Source organism: Eleutherodactylus coqui, chromosome 6 (genome assembly GCF_035609145.1).
Source record: "Eleutherodactylus coqui strain aEleCoq1 chromosome 6, aEleCoq1.hap1, whole genome shotgun sequence".
NCBI lineage: Eukaryota > Metazoa > Chordata > Amphibia > Anura > Eleutherodactylidae > Eleutherodactylus > Eleutherodactylus coqui.
The window spans coordinates 241211-255737 of NC_089842.1; the positions used below are offsets into that span (position 1 = coordinate 241211).

General features: G+C 46.1%; 1 protein-coding gene across 6 annotated transcripts in view; it reads left to right on the top strand.

The window, feature by feature from the left end:
* Positions 1-13558: 13558 nt before the first annotated feature.
* Positions 13559-14527, top strand: part of CEP164 (centrosomal protein 164) — a 218879-nt gene continuing 217910 nt past the window's right edge. For all 6 annotated transcript variants that reach the window (XM_066606019.1, XM_066606020.1, XM_066606023.1 and 3 more), the window contains exon 1: positions 13559-13664. The gene's annotated coding sequence lies outside the window, so the exon portion shown is untranslated. The remainder of the gene's footprint in view (positions 13665-14527) is intronic.

The following is a 14527-nucleotide window of genomic DNA, read 5'->3' on the forward strand; positions in this document are numbered from 1 at the left end:
ATACAATCTGTCCCCCCATACATCTCTGATCTAATATCCTGATACCCCCCGCATGTAATCTATATACAACCTGTACCCCCATACATCACTGACCTAATATCCTGATAACTCCACATGTAATCTATATACAACCTGTACCCCCATACATTTCTGACCTAATATCCTGATACCCCTACATGTAATCTATATACAACCTGTCCCCCCATACATCTCTGGCCTAATATCCTGATACCCCGCATGTAACCTATATACAACCTGTCCCCCCATACATCGCTGACCTAATATCCTGATACCCCACATGTAATCTACATACAACCTGTCCCCCCATACATCTCTAACCGAATATCCTGATACCAGCTAGGTGTAATCTATATACAACCTGTCCCCCCATACATCTCTGGCCTAATATCCTGATACCCCGCATGTAACCTATATACAACCTGTCCCCCATACATCGCTGACCTAATATCCTGATACCCCTACATGTAATCTATATACAACCTGTCCCCCCATACATCTCTGGCCTAATATCCTGATACCCCGCATGTAACCTATATACAACCTGTCCCCCCATACATCGCTGACGTAATATCCTGATACCCCGCATGTAACCTATATACAACCTGTCCCCCATACATCGCTGACCTAATAACCTGATAACCCCGCATGTAACCTATATACAACCTGTCCCCCCATACATCTCTGGCCTAATATCCTGATACCCCTACATGTAATCTATATACAACCTGTCCCCCCATACATCACTGACCTAATATCCTGATACCCCCCGCATGTAACCTATATACAACCTGTCCCCCCATACATCGCTGACCTAATATCCTGATACCCCCACTTGTAATCTATATACAATCTGTCCCCCCATACATCTCTGATCTAATATCCTGATACCCCCCACATGTAATCTATATACAACCTGTCCCCCCATACATCGCTGTCCTAATATCCTGATACCCCACATGTAATCTACATACATGTCCCCTATACATTTCTAACCGAATATCCTGATACCAGCTAGGTGTAATCTATATACAACCTGTCACCCCATACATATCTGGCCTAATATCCTGATACCCCGCATGTAACCTATATACAACCTGTCCCCCATACATCGCTGACCTAATATCCTGATACCCCTACATGTAATCTATATACAACCTGTCCCTCCATACATCTCTGATCTAATATCCTGATACCCCGCATGTAACCTATATACAACCTGTCCCCCCATACATCTCTGGCCTAATATCCTGATACCCCCACATGTAATCTATATACAACCTGTCCCCCCATACATCTCTGACCTAATATCCTGATACCCCTACATGTAATCTACATACAACCTGACCCCCCATGCATCCCTAACCTAATATCCTGATACCCCGCATGTAACCTATATACAACCTGTCCCCCCATACATCTCTGGCCTAATATCCAGATACCCCGCATGTAACCTATATACAACCTGTCCCCCATACATCGCTGACCTAATATCCTGATACCCCACATGTAATCTATATACAACCTGTCCCCCCATACATCTCTGACCTAATATCCTGATACCCCGCGCATGTAATCTATACACAACCTGTTCCCCCATACATCTCTGACCTAATATCCTGATACAGCCCACATGTAATCTATATACAACCTGTCCCCCCATACATCACTGACCTAATATCCTGATACCCCGCGCATGTAATCTATACACAACCTGTTCCCCCATACATCTCTGACCTAATATCCTGATACAGCCCACATGTAATCTATATACAACCTGTCCCCCCCATACATCACTGACCTAATATCCTGATACCCCGCGCATGTAATCTATACACAACCTGTTCCCCCATACATCTCTGACCTAATATCCTGATACAGCCCACATGTAATCTATATACAACCTGTCCCCCCATACATCTCTGACCTAATATCCTGATACCCCTACATGTAATCTACATACAACCTGACCCCCCATGCATCCCTGACCTAATATCCTGATACCCCGCATGTAACCTATATACAACCTGTCCCCCCATACATCTCTGGCCTAATATCCAGATACCCCGCATGTAACCTATATACAACCTGTCCCCCATACATCGCTGACCTAATATCCTGATACCCAACATGTAATCTATGTACAACCTGTCCCCCCATACATCACTGACCTAATATCCTGATACCCCGCGCATGTAATCTATACACAACCTGTTCCCCCATACATCGCTGACCTAATATCCTGATACCCCACATGTAATCTATATACAACCTGTCCCCCCATGCATCTCTGACCTAATATCCTCCCCCCCCCCCCCCACATGTAATCTATATACAACCTGTCCCCCCATACATCTCTGGCCTAATATCCTGATACCCCCACATGTAATCTATATACAACCTGTCCCCCCATACATCTCTGACCTAATATCCTGATACCCCTACATGTAATCTACATACAACCTGACCCCCCATGCATCCCTGACCTAATATCCTGATACCCCGCATGTAACCTATATACAACCTGTCTCCCCATACATCTCTGGCCTAATATCCAGATACCCCGCATGTAACCTATATACAACCTGTCCCCCATACATCGCTGACCTAATATCCTGATACCCCACATGTAATCTATATACAACCTGTCCCCCCATACATCACTGACCTAATATCCTGATACCCCGCGCATGTAATCTATACACAACCTGTTCCCCCATACATCTCTGACCTAATATCCTGATACAGCCCACATGTAATCTATATACAACCTGTCCCCCCATACATCACTGACCTAATATCCTGATACCCCGCGCATGTAATCTATACACAACCTGTCCCCCCATACATCTCTGACCTAATATCCTGATACAGCCCACATGTAATCTATATACAACCTGTCCCCCCATACATCTCTGACCTAATATCCTGATACCCCTACATGTAATCTACATACAACCTGACCCCCCATACATCTCTGGCCTAATATCCTGATACCCCTCGCATGTAACCTATATACAACCTGTCCCCCCATACATCTCTGGCCTAATATCCAGATACCCCGCATGTAACCTATATACAACCTGTCCCCCATACATCGCTGACCTAATATCCTGATATCCCACATGTAATCTATATACAACCTGTCCCCCCATACATCACTGACCTAATATCCTGATACCCCGCGCATGTAATCTATACACAACCTGTCCCCCCATACATCTCTGACCTAATATCCTGATACAGCCCACATGTAATCTATATACAACCTGTCCCCCCATACATCACTGACCTAATATCCTGATACCCCGCGCATGTAATCTATGCACAACCTGTTCCCCCATACATCGCTGACCTAATATCCTGATACCCCCACATGTAATCTATATACAACCTGTCCCCCCATACATCTCTGACCTAATATCCTGATACCCCTACATGTAATCTACATACAACCTGACCCCCCATGCATCCCTGACCTAATATCCTGATACCCCGCATGTAACCTATATACAACCTGTCTACCAATACATCTCTGGCCTAATATCCAGATACCCCGCATGTAACCTATATACAACCTGTCCCCCATACATCGCTGACCTAATATCCTGATACCCCGCGCATGTAATCTATACACAACCTGTTCCCCCATACATCTCTGACCTAATATCCTGATACAGCCCACATGTAATCTATATACAACCTGTCCCCCCATACATCACTGACCTAATATCCTGATACCCCGCGCATGTAATCTATACACAACCTGTCCCCCCATACATCTCTGACCTAATATCCTGATACAGCCCACATGTAATCTATATACAACCTGTCCCCCCATACATCTCTGACCTAATATCCTGATACCCCTACATGTAATCTACATACAACCTGACCCCCCATGCATCCCTGACCTAATATCCTGATACCCCGCATGTAACCTATATACAACCTGTCCCCCCATACATCTCTGGCCTAATATCCAGATACCCCGCATGTAACCTATATACAACCTGTCCCCCATACATCGCTGACCTAATATCCTGATACAGCCCACATGTAATCTATATACAACCTGTCCCCCCATACATCTCTGACCTAATATCCTGAAACCCCTACATGTAATCTACATACAACCTGTCCCCCCATACATCTCTGACGTAATATCCTGATACCCCGCGCATGTAATCTATACACAACCTGTCCCCTCATACATCTCTGACCTAATATCCTGATACAGCCCACATGTAATCTATATACAACCTGTCCCCCCATGCATCCCTGACCTAATATCCTGATACCCCGCATGTAACCTATATACAACCTGTCCCCCCATACATCTCTGGCCTAATATCCAGATACCCCGCATGTAACCTATATACAACCTGTCCCCCATACATCTCTGGCCTAATATCCTGATACCCCGCATGTAACCTATATACAACCTGTCCCCCCATACATCTCTGGCCTAATATCCTGATACCCCGCGCATGTAATCTATACACAACCTGTTCCCCCATACATCGCTGACCTAATATCCTGATACCCCACAGGTAATCTATATACAACCTGTCCCCCCATGCATCTCTGACCTAATATCCTTCCCCCCCCCACATGTAATCTATATACAACCTGTCCCCCCATACATCTCTGACCTAATATCCTGATACCCCACATATAATCTATATACAGCCTGTCCCCCCATACATCTCTGACCTAATATCCTGATACCCCGCATGTAACCTATATACAACCTGTCCCCCCATACATCTCTGGCCTAATATCCTGATACCCCGCGCATGTAATCTATACACAACCTGTTCCCCCATACATCGCTGACCTAATATCCTGATACCCCACAGGTAATCTATATACAACCTGTCCCCCCATGCATCTCTGACCTAATATCCTTCCCCCCCCCCACATGTAATCTATATACAACCTGTCCCCCCATACATCTCTGACCTAATATCCTGATACCCCACATATAATCTATATACAACCTGTCCCCCCATACATCACTGACCTAATATCCTGATACCCCACATATAATCTATATACAACCTGTCCCCCCATACATCACTGACCTAATATCCTGATACCCCCACATGTAACCTATATACAACCTGTCCCCCCATACATCTCTGACCTAATATCCTGATACCCCCACATGTAACCTATATACAACCTGTCCCTCCATACATCTCTGACCTAATATCCTGAGACCCCCCACATGCAATCTATATACAACTGTGATAGACATGATGATTATTTATAAAATGTCTATCGATTAATATAACCCAAATGTATTTTGTTGTTGTAATGACTTTTAGCTCAAGAGTTTAAAGGACACACACACAATCTAATCATAGTATTTGCTAGACAATGGATGTCTGATCTAATGTTAGTTAAGTACATAGAAGTTACACAAGTTGCACAACCAGCTTCTAAGAGTTAAATCACAGTGTTATGTTATTGCTTGAGTGTTTTCCCAGTCCTCCCATCCTCCACACACAGAATCTTCTTGAACAAAGGGATATCTACTTTCACTTTCAGATTTGGACACATGTTAAAGACAAAGACTTGCTTATACATTGGACTTGAGAGAAGGTGGGCAGGAAGGAGGGGGGGATTATATATGATCCGACAAATGAGAATCCTATATGTTACTGATGTAACCTGTTGCACGCCCATTGTGTGTCTGTACAATAAAAGGCCCTGTCTGGCTGTTTCTGGGCAGAGAGCCATTTTGAGCATGAGACTGATACCTCGTGTTTGACTTGGTCAGTGTGCGCATACTGCTTCTACACAATACTCAATTTGGAAGCGACAAAATACCCCAAAAGCCTGCTGGAGAAAATTATAATCCAGTTCAGTGGCGTCTCCTGGGTGGACCGAGTTAAGAGATTTTGATTTCTTTCATTCTGGAAAAATACAGAGATCGGCGGATGGCACGCAGAACTCAGGGGCCCGAAAATCTACAGAACACGGTAAGATTGCTTTATGTAAATCTACCGATGTGATCTGGGTTCTGACTGCTTTTCTGCCTGTTCCTGGTCCAGAGTGATAAATCAATGAAAGGCAGGTAATATAGTTCTTTCTTACTCGGAAAAGACCACCGTTTTAACCTGCTTAAGGGGTATTTTGTACGCTGTGTATATTATGTCTGAGACGGTTAAAAATTGTTTATGCAAGACCAAGAGATAAATTCTGTGAGGGTTAATGTGTCGGGAGGGCGGACTCGGCTGTTTAAGTCTGAGGGAACACGCCAGTGACACGTGCTCCTAGGTAAAACTAGTGTGAGGTTAGGAAGATTTATGATACGTATACTTACCATATGATTGAGCGTGTTATGTTCTCATATGTGGAAAGGTATTTACGGGTGAATATAGCCGTGGTGTGACGGCTGATTTCTCCAGAATATTGTTGAAGTTTTGGTCATTGAAAATAATCGTCAGTCTCTGTGTATAGCTAAATGTCCTGTCTAGATCGTGTACAAGGAGTGCTCTTGGGGATTACTAGACGGTGGGTTGTTAAAAAAGGTAGATGAGATATATACCTTGGGTTGATATAAAGGTGGATATATATATATACCTTGAGCCGTTGTGGGTATTCTCCAGTAATCCCGTCTGTCTGCTATTATAGAAAGAAATGTCAGGTCATGGACAGATAAGATAGGCTGTAGAAAGTTTCAGAAGATGAGCAGGAAGCCTAGCAGAAAGAAAGGTGTTTTTAGATTGCTAGGAGAAGGTATAACGTAGTCAAGAGATTGAAGAGGGGAAAGCATGTAGGGGGGTATGTGTATTGCTAATGAACAATGTAATGCCTTTGTGTTGACTGCAGCCCCTCCTTGTAATGGCGGCTGGCTTGCAATGTTTACAATCCAACATAGTGTGACTCTGCAGTAAATGTAGTGAGGCCTGCCCCCACCCTGAAGTTACTCCCCCCCCCCCATGTGCTCACTTTCAGGGTGTGTGATGTTACTTCCGGTCCCTCCCCATCCGGGACAGGACCTGGCCCCGCCCCTTCCTCCTCCAGCGGCCATCTTGCCTCACCTGGACGTGCTGCTACTCAGCAGCCATTTTGCCTCACTTGGGAGATTTGTAGCCCCGCCCCTTTCTGCCTCTGGCGGCCATTTTGCTGCATTTGGGAGGCCTATATTCCCCAATGCCACTGTATCCAGTGCTAACATCATGATTGTCTGAAGTAAGGTTTTGTTTGACCAGACTTTGTTACGCTCCAAGATGTGGCCACTTTGGATGTGTGATAGGTTCAGGGAAACAAACCTTTGTGAAGATGCAGCTTGGGACATAGTAGATGACTAAGCTGGTTTATAGTGCATGGAAGATTGGAGTTGATGCATGGGGGGCAGAGACCAGGAATACATGACAGGGGACGCTCTCTCATGTTCCCAGGGGCTCTGTTTTCCACTGCCCGCTTCTCCAATGCCTACTCAGACAGATGATGTTATGGAAGGCTCCTACAGATGAAATAATTTCCCTATAGTCACCCAGCAAACTTTTTTCACGCAATTTGGTGAAGTAATTTAACTTTTTATGTGAAGAAAGAGGGATTGAATTGCCCAGAGTAGGATGTTAATTCATCCGTATTCTTTAGTTTTTCTTTAAGTCTTTTGTATATTCTAGTGTCAGTCTACACTGAAGCTATAATTATATTCCGACAGGAGAGTAAAAGCTAAACGCTGGCCATACCCTGAAATACTATTACACTGGGTGACGTAAAATTTGAATTGTGTGGCGCCCCCTTGTGTTAAAAAATGCTAACTGCAACCTGAAAGGGAAAAAAAATTTTTTGTAAGGAGATTTTTGCTCAGACTTCGCTGCATACAATGTCACCTTGACCTACAAAGTGCTTGTTTTTGTGCCTCTTGGTTTACTAGTTTGAACGCAATGACTCTTTTGCATTGAGTATTCCTGTTCAAAAGGGGGGAGGCAGAGGTGATCTGGGTCATAGATGATCTAGGTGTTGTAGATCAGCTATTGGGTTTGAAAAAAAAATAAATAAATGATTTTGTGCTATAAGATTCCGAGCCATGTGAAATAGAACATCAGAACGATTATTTAGTACTAATTCAGTAAGAAACTGCAGGTATGCAAACAGTTATCAGAACCTCTGTTGATAATGCATATGTTGAGCTTTTTGCAGATGGTATCAGGGTGAGGACTGATGACTCCACATCGGATATGCAGTGGTCACACAACAAGATGTCCTAGAAGCAGAAGCTCTGCCTCCGCATGTCACAGTACAAGAAGCGGAATTGGAAGCCCTCACTGAGGCGTGTAGAGTGGCGAGAGGTAAGACCGGCAATCCTTTACACTGACTCCTGGTATGCATTTGGCACAGCTCATGATTACGGCCCAATATGGAAGGCCAGACAGTTTTTTTACCTTAGCAGGACAACCAATTGAGTATGGTGCAGCGGTACAGAGTCGCATGGAGGCCCTACTTCTACCTGACAAAGTTGAGAGTTCGCACCGATTCCTACACTGGAGAGGCGAGAGACGACACCCTCGCTGACAGCGCAGCAAAGGCAGCGGCCCTCAAGCCGTGGAAGAAAGAAGAAAGGTACTGACAGCATGAGTCAGTGGCAAAAAACTTTGGACATTGACAAAAATTTGGACTTTGATATGCTAAAGACTTTTACAGTTACCAGCCAGCAAGGAAGGAAAGAATAAATGGACTAATATGGGAGCAGCAGAAACAGGACAGCGTGTGGTGACCAGTCAACAGCACTTGCCCACCACAGTTCCTGTATCCCATGATGGCCCAGCTGATGGACGGAAAGACCCACCTAGTAAAGCAGTAATGACGACGACGCTTGAAAGAGGTTGGGCGACTTCTAGATTCTCTGTAGCTGCTGCATCATTTGTCCGGTTTAGCATGATCTATGCCATAGGTGAGACAGGGCAGAAGTAAATTTGCCACATCACACTTGCCGGGACCACTCTACCCATTTCAGGGATTGCAAATTGACTACGTTCAGCTCCCACTTGTTGGGAAGTATGAATACGTGCTTGTTGATGTCTTTGCAGGTTGGAGGCCGACCCTGTTACCAAGGTAAACAAGTAGGTAACCGCAAAGAAGCTCATGAACGAGGTAAACTGTGAATATGGGGTACCAGAGGTGATTCAGAGTCAGACAGAGGTATAAACTTCGCAGGTGAATGTAACATGTCATGTCTGCTCTGGGTGTATCCCAGGCCTTTTACATACTGTACCACCTTTAGTGTAGTGGAAAGGTGGAGAGACGTAGTGGCACGCTAAAAAAGTAAGATACTTAAAAATGACGCCACTTTGGAAAGACTGTCATCCAATAGCCTTATACAGTGTTAGATATGAACCCAGGGGGGATTATACATTATCTCCCTATGAGATTGTTTGGGCTAGCCCCAAGGCTAGGTCGTTACTATCCTCAGTGGTTACAATTACAATCTGATGTGTTGACTGAGTATGTGATTTTCGTTGTTAAAGAACTAACCAAAGCCTATGCACAGGTGTTCTCTTCCAGACTCAGAGGCAGACACTGGGACACATATCTTGCAGCCTGGGGATTGGGTGTGCGTCAAGAAGTTCCTCAGGAAGCACCCTCCTGAGCCCCGATTTGATGGCCCCTACCAGGTGCTTCTGACTACTGCCACAGCTGTGAAACTAGCCGAAAGACTTACATGGATCCGTGCTTCATACTGTAAGAAAGCCTCAGATCCGGGAGACCAGTCTTAGTTGTGCCAAGGACATTACTCTGGTTAGGGCTAGTGAGAGAGGAGGGTGGCAACTGGAATCCTTAGTCGGAAGAATATGGGGGTATGGTTACCTTCTAGTATAACTCGTCCAATGCTCAAGTAGCCGCATATTCCTTCGACTATTGTACTGTGGTCCCGTGTCTAGGCGCAAGATCCCACCGCAGGCCAGATTTAGCTCAGTCCAGCTGGTTATATGACTTATATACCCGGGGAATACAATATGTTTGCGCCACTGATAACGTCTGGGGAGAAGACTGCCGTTATTGGGGATTAGTGGGATGTAACACAGGAATAGACTGGTCCTATAAACCGCGAAGTGCCTTAAATAAGAAAGATAAGAGCGGGAAATCCCTAATTAGTCGTATAACCCTCCTTGAGAATAATAAGGACAGCAGGTATTGGAAGGCTGAACTTAGTATGTTGCTTGGTTTTAATGCGGTTTTTACATTAACCATGGGAGATCCAAGCCCGGGGGACGGGGAGACTTATAGTCTGGGGACATACCAGTACGGGAGGACAGATCCCTTAGGGAAGTTTAAAATAAGGGATATGGTAGATGCAGCCGAATGGAAGCCACACTTAGTCCCGTGCCCATAGTTAACCCCCTCCGCCGTAAGATAAAGACCTTGACGAACATGATGATCATAGCCGACCCTACCTTTTGAGGACACCTTGACAGTAGCGACTGGCTACTCTGACCAGAATCTCTGGTTGGAGTTGATGAGGTACAATGCTAATAGGAGCAACAAGTCTAACTGTTGCGTGTGCGGTAGTGCCCGACTACACTCGGGGATGGTCCCCCTAAATCTCCCTGTAGATGCTGAAGAGTGGTTTATTAGTCTCTTCACGAACATTTCCGCTAATTACACTGTCCGTGAGAAATGGAAGAAGGAATACTCTATAACTACTTAAGTGTTTTGCACCGGAGAGAGTATTACTGACTACCCTGGAAACTACACCTGCCAGGCAAATAGGCAGGGTAGAGGGAGATTTTTGGGGAACTCACCAATATTTCCCTTGTTTAAAAAAGATGAAGAGCCAGTTCCGATAATGCCAAACACATACGCTACCAAAGAAAAGGAGAAATGTACTAGTACTGTGCCTGCCCCGATCTCCTAAGATGGATTGTCAGTGGAATTCCCATTTGCCAAGGGATAGTGCAGAAGACCTTAGGTTCCGGCGAGGGCACACCCTGTGTGGTGTTAACTTGTACAGATAGAGGGTATGGATGCCCGGAAATGAGCCCAGGGAATCCATGGCCTCCCTCTGAGGTGAGGTAGGGATTCCCCCCCTCCTAGGAGTAGGGACTTACGGGCAGTGGGAAAGCCCTGACGCAAGGGTGAGGCGACTTGGACGTGTTCACCATTAGGACTATCTCCAGGAGGGACATTGGTGTGGGTGAAGATTAGGGAGTCCCACGCCGTGCGTACCTGTGCACGCTACTAGTATTGTAACATTATGCTAGAGCGAGAAGAGAGACCCCTGGTGGTAGTTTTGATCTACACGTGTACATTGACGCCATAGGATAGCCAAGGGGGGTACCTGACAAGTTTTAAAAATTAGAGATCAAGTTAAAACTAGATTCGAGTTCATTTTCCCGATCATTATGGTAAATAAATGTTGACTGGATTAATTATGTTTATTATAATTAGCAGTGGTTTATAAATTATACTAGAGACGCCTTATAGGGACTAGTCGACCAATAGGACCTACCTCGACTATGACTTTTTTTAAAATAGAGTGACCTCAGATATGACTTTAGCTAAAAAAGGGGAGTGTCTGTAAGATGATAGGGGAGACTTGTTGTACCTACATCCTAGACGACACGTGACCCGCGGGTAAAGACGCAGTTGCCATTAAGAAGCTGACCGCACTAACTAAAAAGAGCTAACTTTTGGGACCAGCACTCGCCATGGATGAGCGGGTGGTAAAGGATCCTGGCACAGACGGGCGTCGCTGTTGTATGTGAACTGATGGTTACCCTTTCTGTTCTAGTCTGCTTTGTTATCCCCTGTGTCAGAGAGACCTGCGAAACTGATGCTGGAAAAGCCGCTCCCACCATGAGTTTGCTGGATGCATCCCCAGAAGGAGTGGACAAGTCCTACACCCCCTTGAAGACTCTAAAACGAACCTTCAACGCGCTCCAGTTATAGGCTCACGCGCAGAAAACTGTGAAAATTAGATAGAGAATTAGAGGATAGACATTTTAAGGGGGGATTGTGATAGACATGATGATTATTTATAAAATGTCTATCGATTAATATAACCCAAATGTATTTTGTTGTTGTAATGACTTTTAGCTCAAGAGTTTAAAGGACACACACACAATCTAATCATAGTATTTGCTAGACAATGGATGTCTGATCTAATGTTAGTTAAGTACATAGAAGTTACACAAGTTGCACAACCAGCTTCTAAGAGTTAAATCACAGTGTTATGTTATTGCTTGAGTGTTTTCCCAGTCCTCCCATCCTCCACACACAGAATCTTCTTGAACAAAGGGATATCTACTTTCACTTTCAGATTTGGACACATGTTAAAGACAAAGACTTGCTTATACATTGGACTTGAGAGAAGGTGGGCAGGAAGGAGGGGGGGATTATATATGATCCGACAAATGAGAATCCTATATGTTACTGATGTAACCTGTTGCACGCCCATTGTGTGTCTGTACAATAAAAGGCCCTGTCTGGCTGTTTCTGGGCAGAGAGCCATTTTGAGCATGAGACTGATACCTCGTGTTTGACTTGGTCAGTGTGCGCATACTGCTTCTACACAATACTCAATTTGGAAGCGACAAAATACCCCAAAAGCCTGCTGGAGAAAATTATAATCCAGTTCACAACCTGTCCCCCCATACATCTCTGACCTAATATCCTGATACCCCCACATGTAATCTATATACAACCTGTCCCCCCATACATCTCTGACCTAATATCCTGATACCCCCACATGCAATCTATATACAACCAGTCCCCCCATACATCTCTGACCTAATATCCTGATACCCCCACATGTAATATCCAGTCTTTGTCTCCCCACCACATCTGACATCTTCGGACCCCATCTGAGAACCTCCAGTAAGCTGCGGCCCCCACAATCGGAGCAGCTCCTTCCCTGCCGTTTCCTCCTAGAAAGATGCGTGAACCAACAGAGTCGTCGCTACGGAGCGTATTAGCGCTTTAATTGTGCATAAGCTTGAAAGGAAAAACAAGAATGTAGGCGCTGGCGATGCTTCTCACGCAGTATTAACGGGCGCCGATATCCATTAGTGAAAACGAAACCTGTGAAATCACAGCCGCAAAACGGGCCAGAAACTCCTGAGACTGCCAGCCGCCGTGCGCTGCGCCATCTCAAGAAAGGCGTGTTAGGAATGATGAGGCTATTGATAGGGCTGATAGTAAAGTCTTCCTCTCACACGATTGGCGCGTGTCATGTCTACTCTCAGGCGCAGACCAATTCTAGAGACTACTCCATAAATATTGGGGAATTGCAGCGACAGTGATTTACTGGTTGACAGGTAGGTGATGAAGAGGTAAGTGCCCCTGACAGCCACTGCTTCTCTCGCTCCTCCTGCCATCAACCATCTGTAGTTCGTTTCCTTGCTTCGCTGTATGCTTTACACCCTGATAAGACTACATTTCCCGGCGGGCTGCGGGTTTCTTTGACGTCAGGGCCATGCTTTCAAATGATTGACCGAGAAGTTGTCGAATCAGAGCGAGGTATGCGATTCAGTCAGCGAATCAGAGATTAAAGTGGGCGGATCGGTTTGGTTGCCATGCAGGAAGGTCCCGGAAGGGGTTTCTATTGCTTTTGCAGGGCAACGGAGCAAGCGTCCCTGGAAGCGGAGCCGTTAGCGGCGGATGTGAGCTTAGCAAAGCCGCAGGTACGTGCCCGGCCGGCGGGGGGTCGCCGTGTCAGCCGTAAAAAGAGTGTTTACGACCTCTTTCAAAACTCCTCTTGCAGTCACAGGCATGCTGGGACTTGTTGTGTCCTAGTGTTTAGACTTGTTCGGGCTCTGGATACACGACAGTATATGCAGCTGTGGATGACACCCCACCGACTGCTGGACTTGTGGGCATCTACTGGGCCCTCCGTGCTCCCGGGGGCCACATGCAGACCACCACGGCCATCTGTGCTGCAGACGGAGGTGAGGAGGGTGCTGCCCACCCCAAGGAAGCTGCAGGAAGCGCCGCTGAGCGTTCACGTGAGGCACGGAGGGGAGCGGGCACAGCAGGGGTCAGTAATGGCGCTCGGAGGTATGCCGCCCGCCGCTCCCCCGGTGGCTGTACTGTGAGGGGTGGTCCGAGACCCCCATCATCTGTTACCCTCACACGATCCCCGTTCGGTCGCTGGCGGTGCTACCACCATTGTCGTTGAGCGTCGGTTGCAGGATAATCGTTCCGTGTGAATGCGGCTGTTTCACGGGTCAGCAGTAGAGTGGCGCTCTCTAACGCCCCCGGTCTATGAGCCAGAGGTAGCGGGAGTGGCAGCTCCTCCGACAGATCTGGCGCCTTGCGCAGCAGGCGGTTGTCAGAGTCTCTGCGTAGTTTAGGTACTGACTGCTGATATCCGTGACGCCAGTGCCTTTATATGAGGAAAACCTTAGTTATGGTGATGACATAACGCGACCACTAAGCTGAAGGCCTGCGGCTCACTGTGTAAGGTCCGGTGATGGAGGCAGCTCGCTGGGGGATGTGGGAGCCATGATAACTGTTACATTGTGTCCACGCTGACAGGGTCACATCT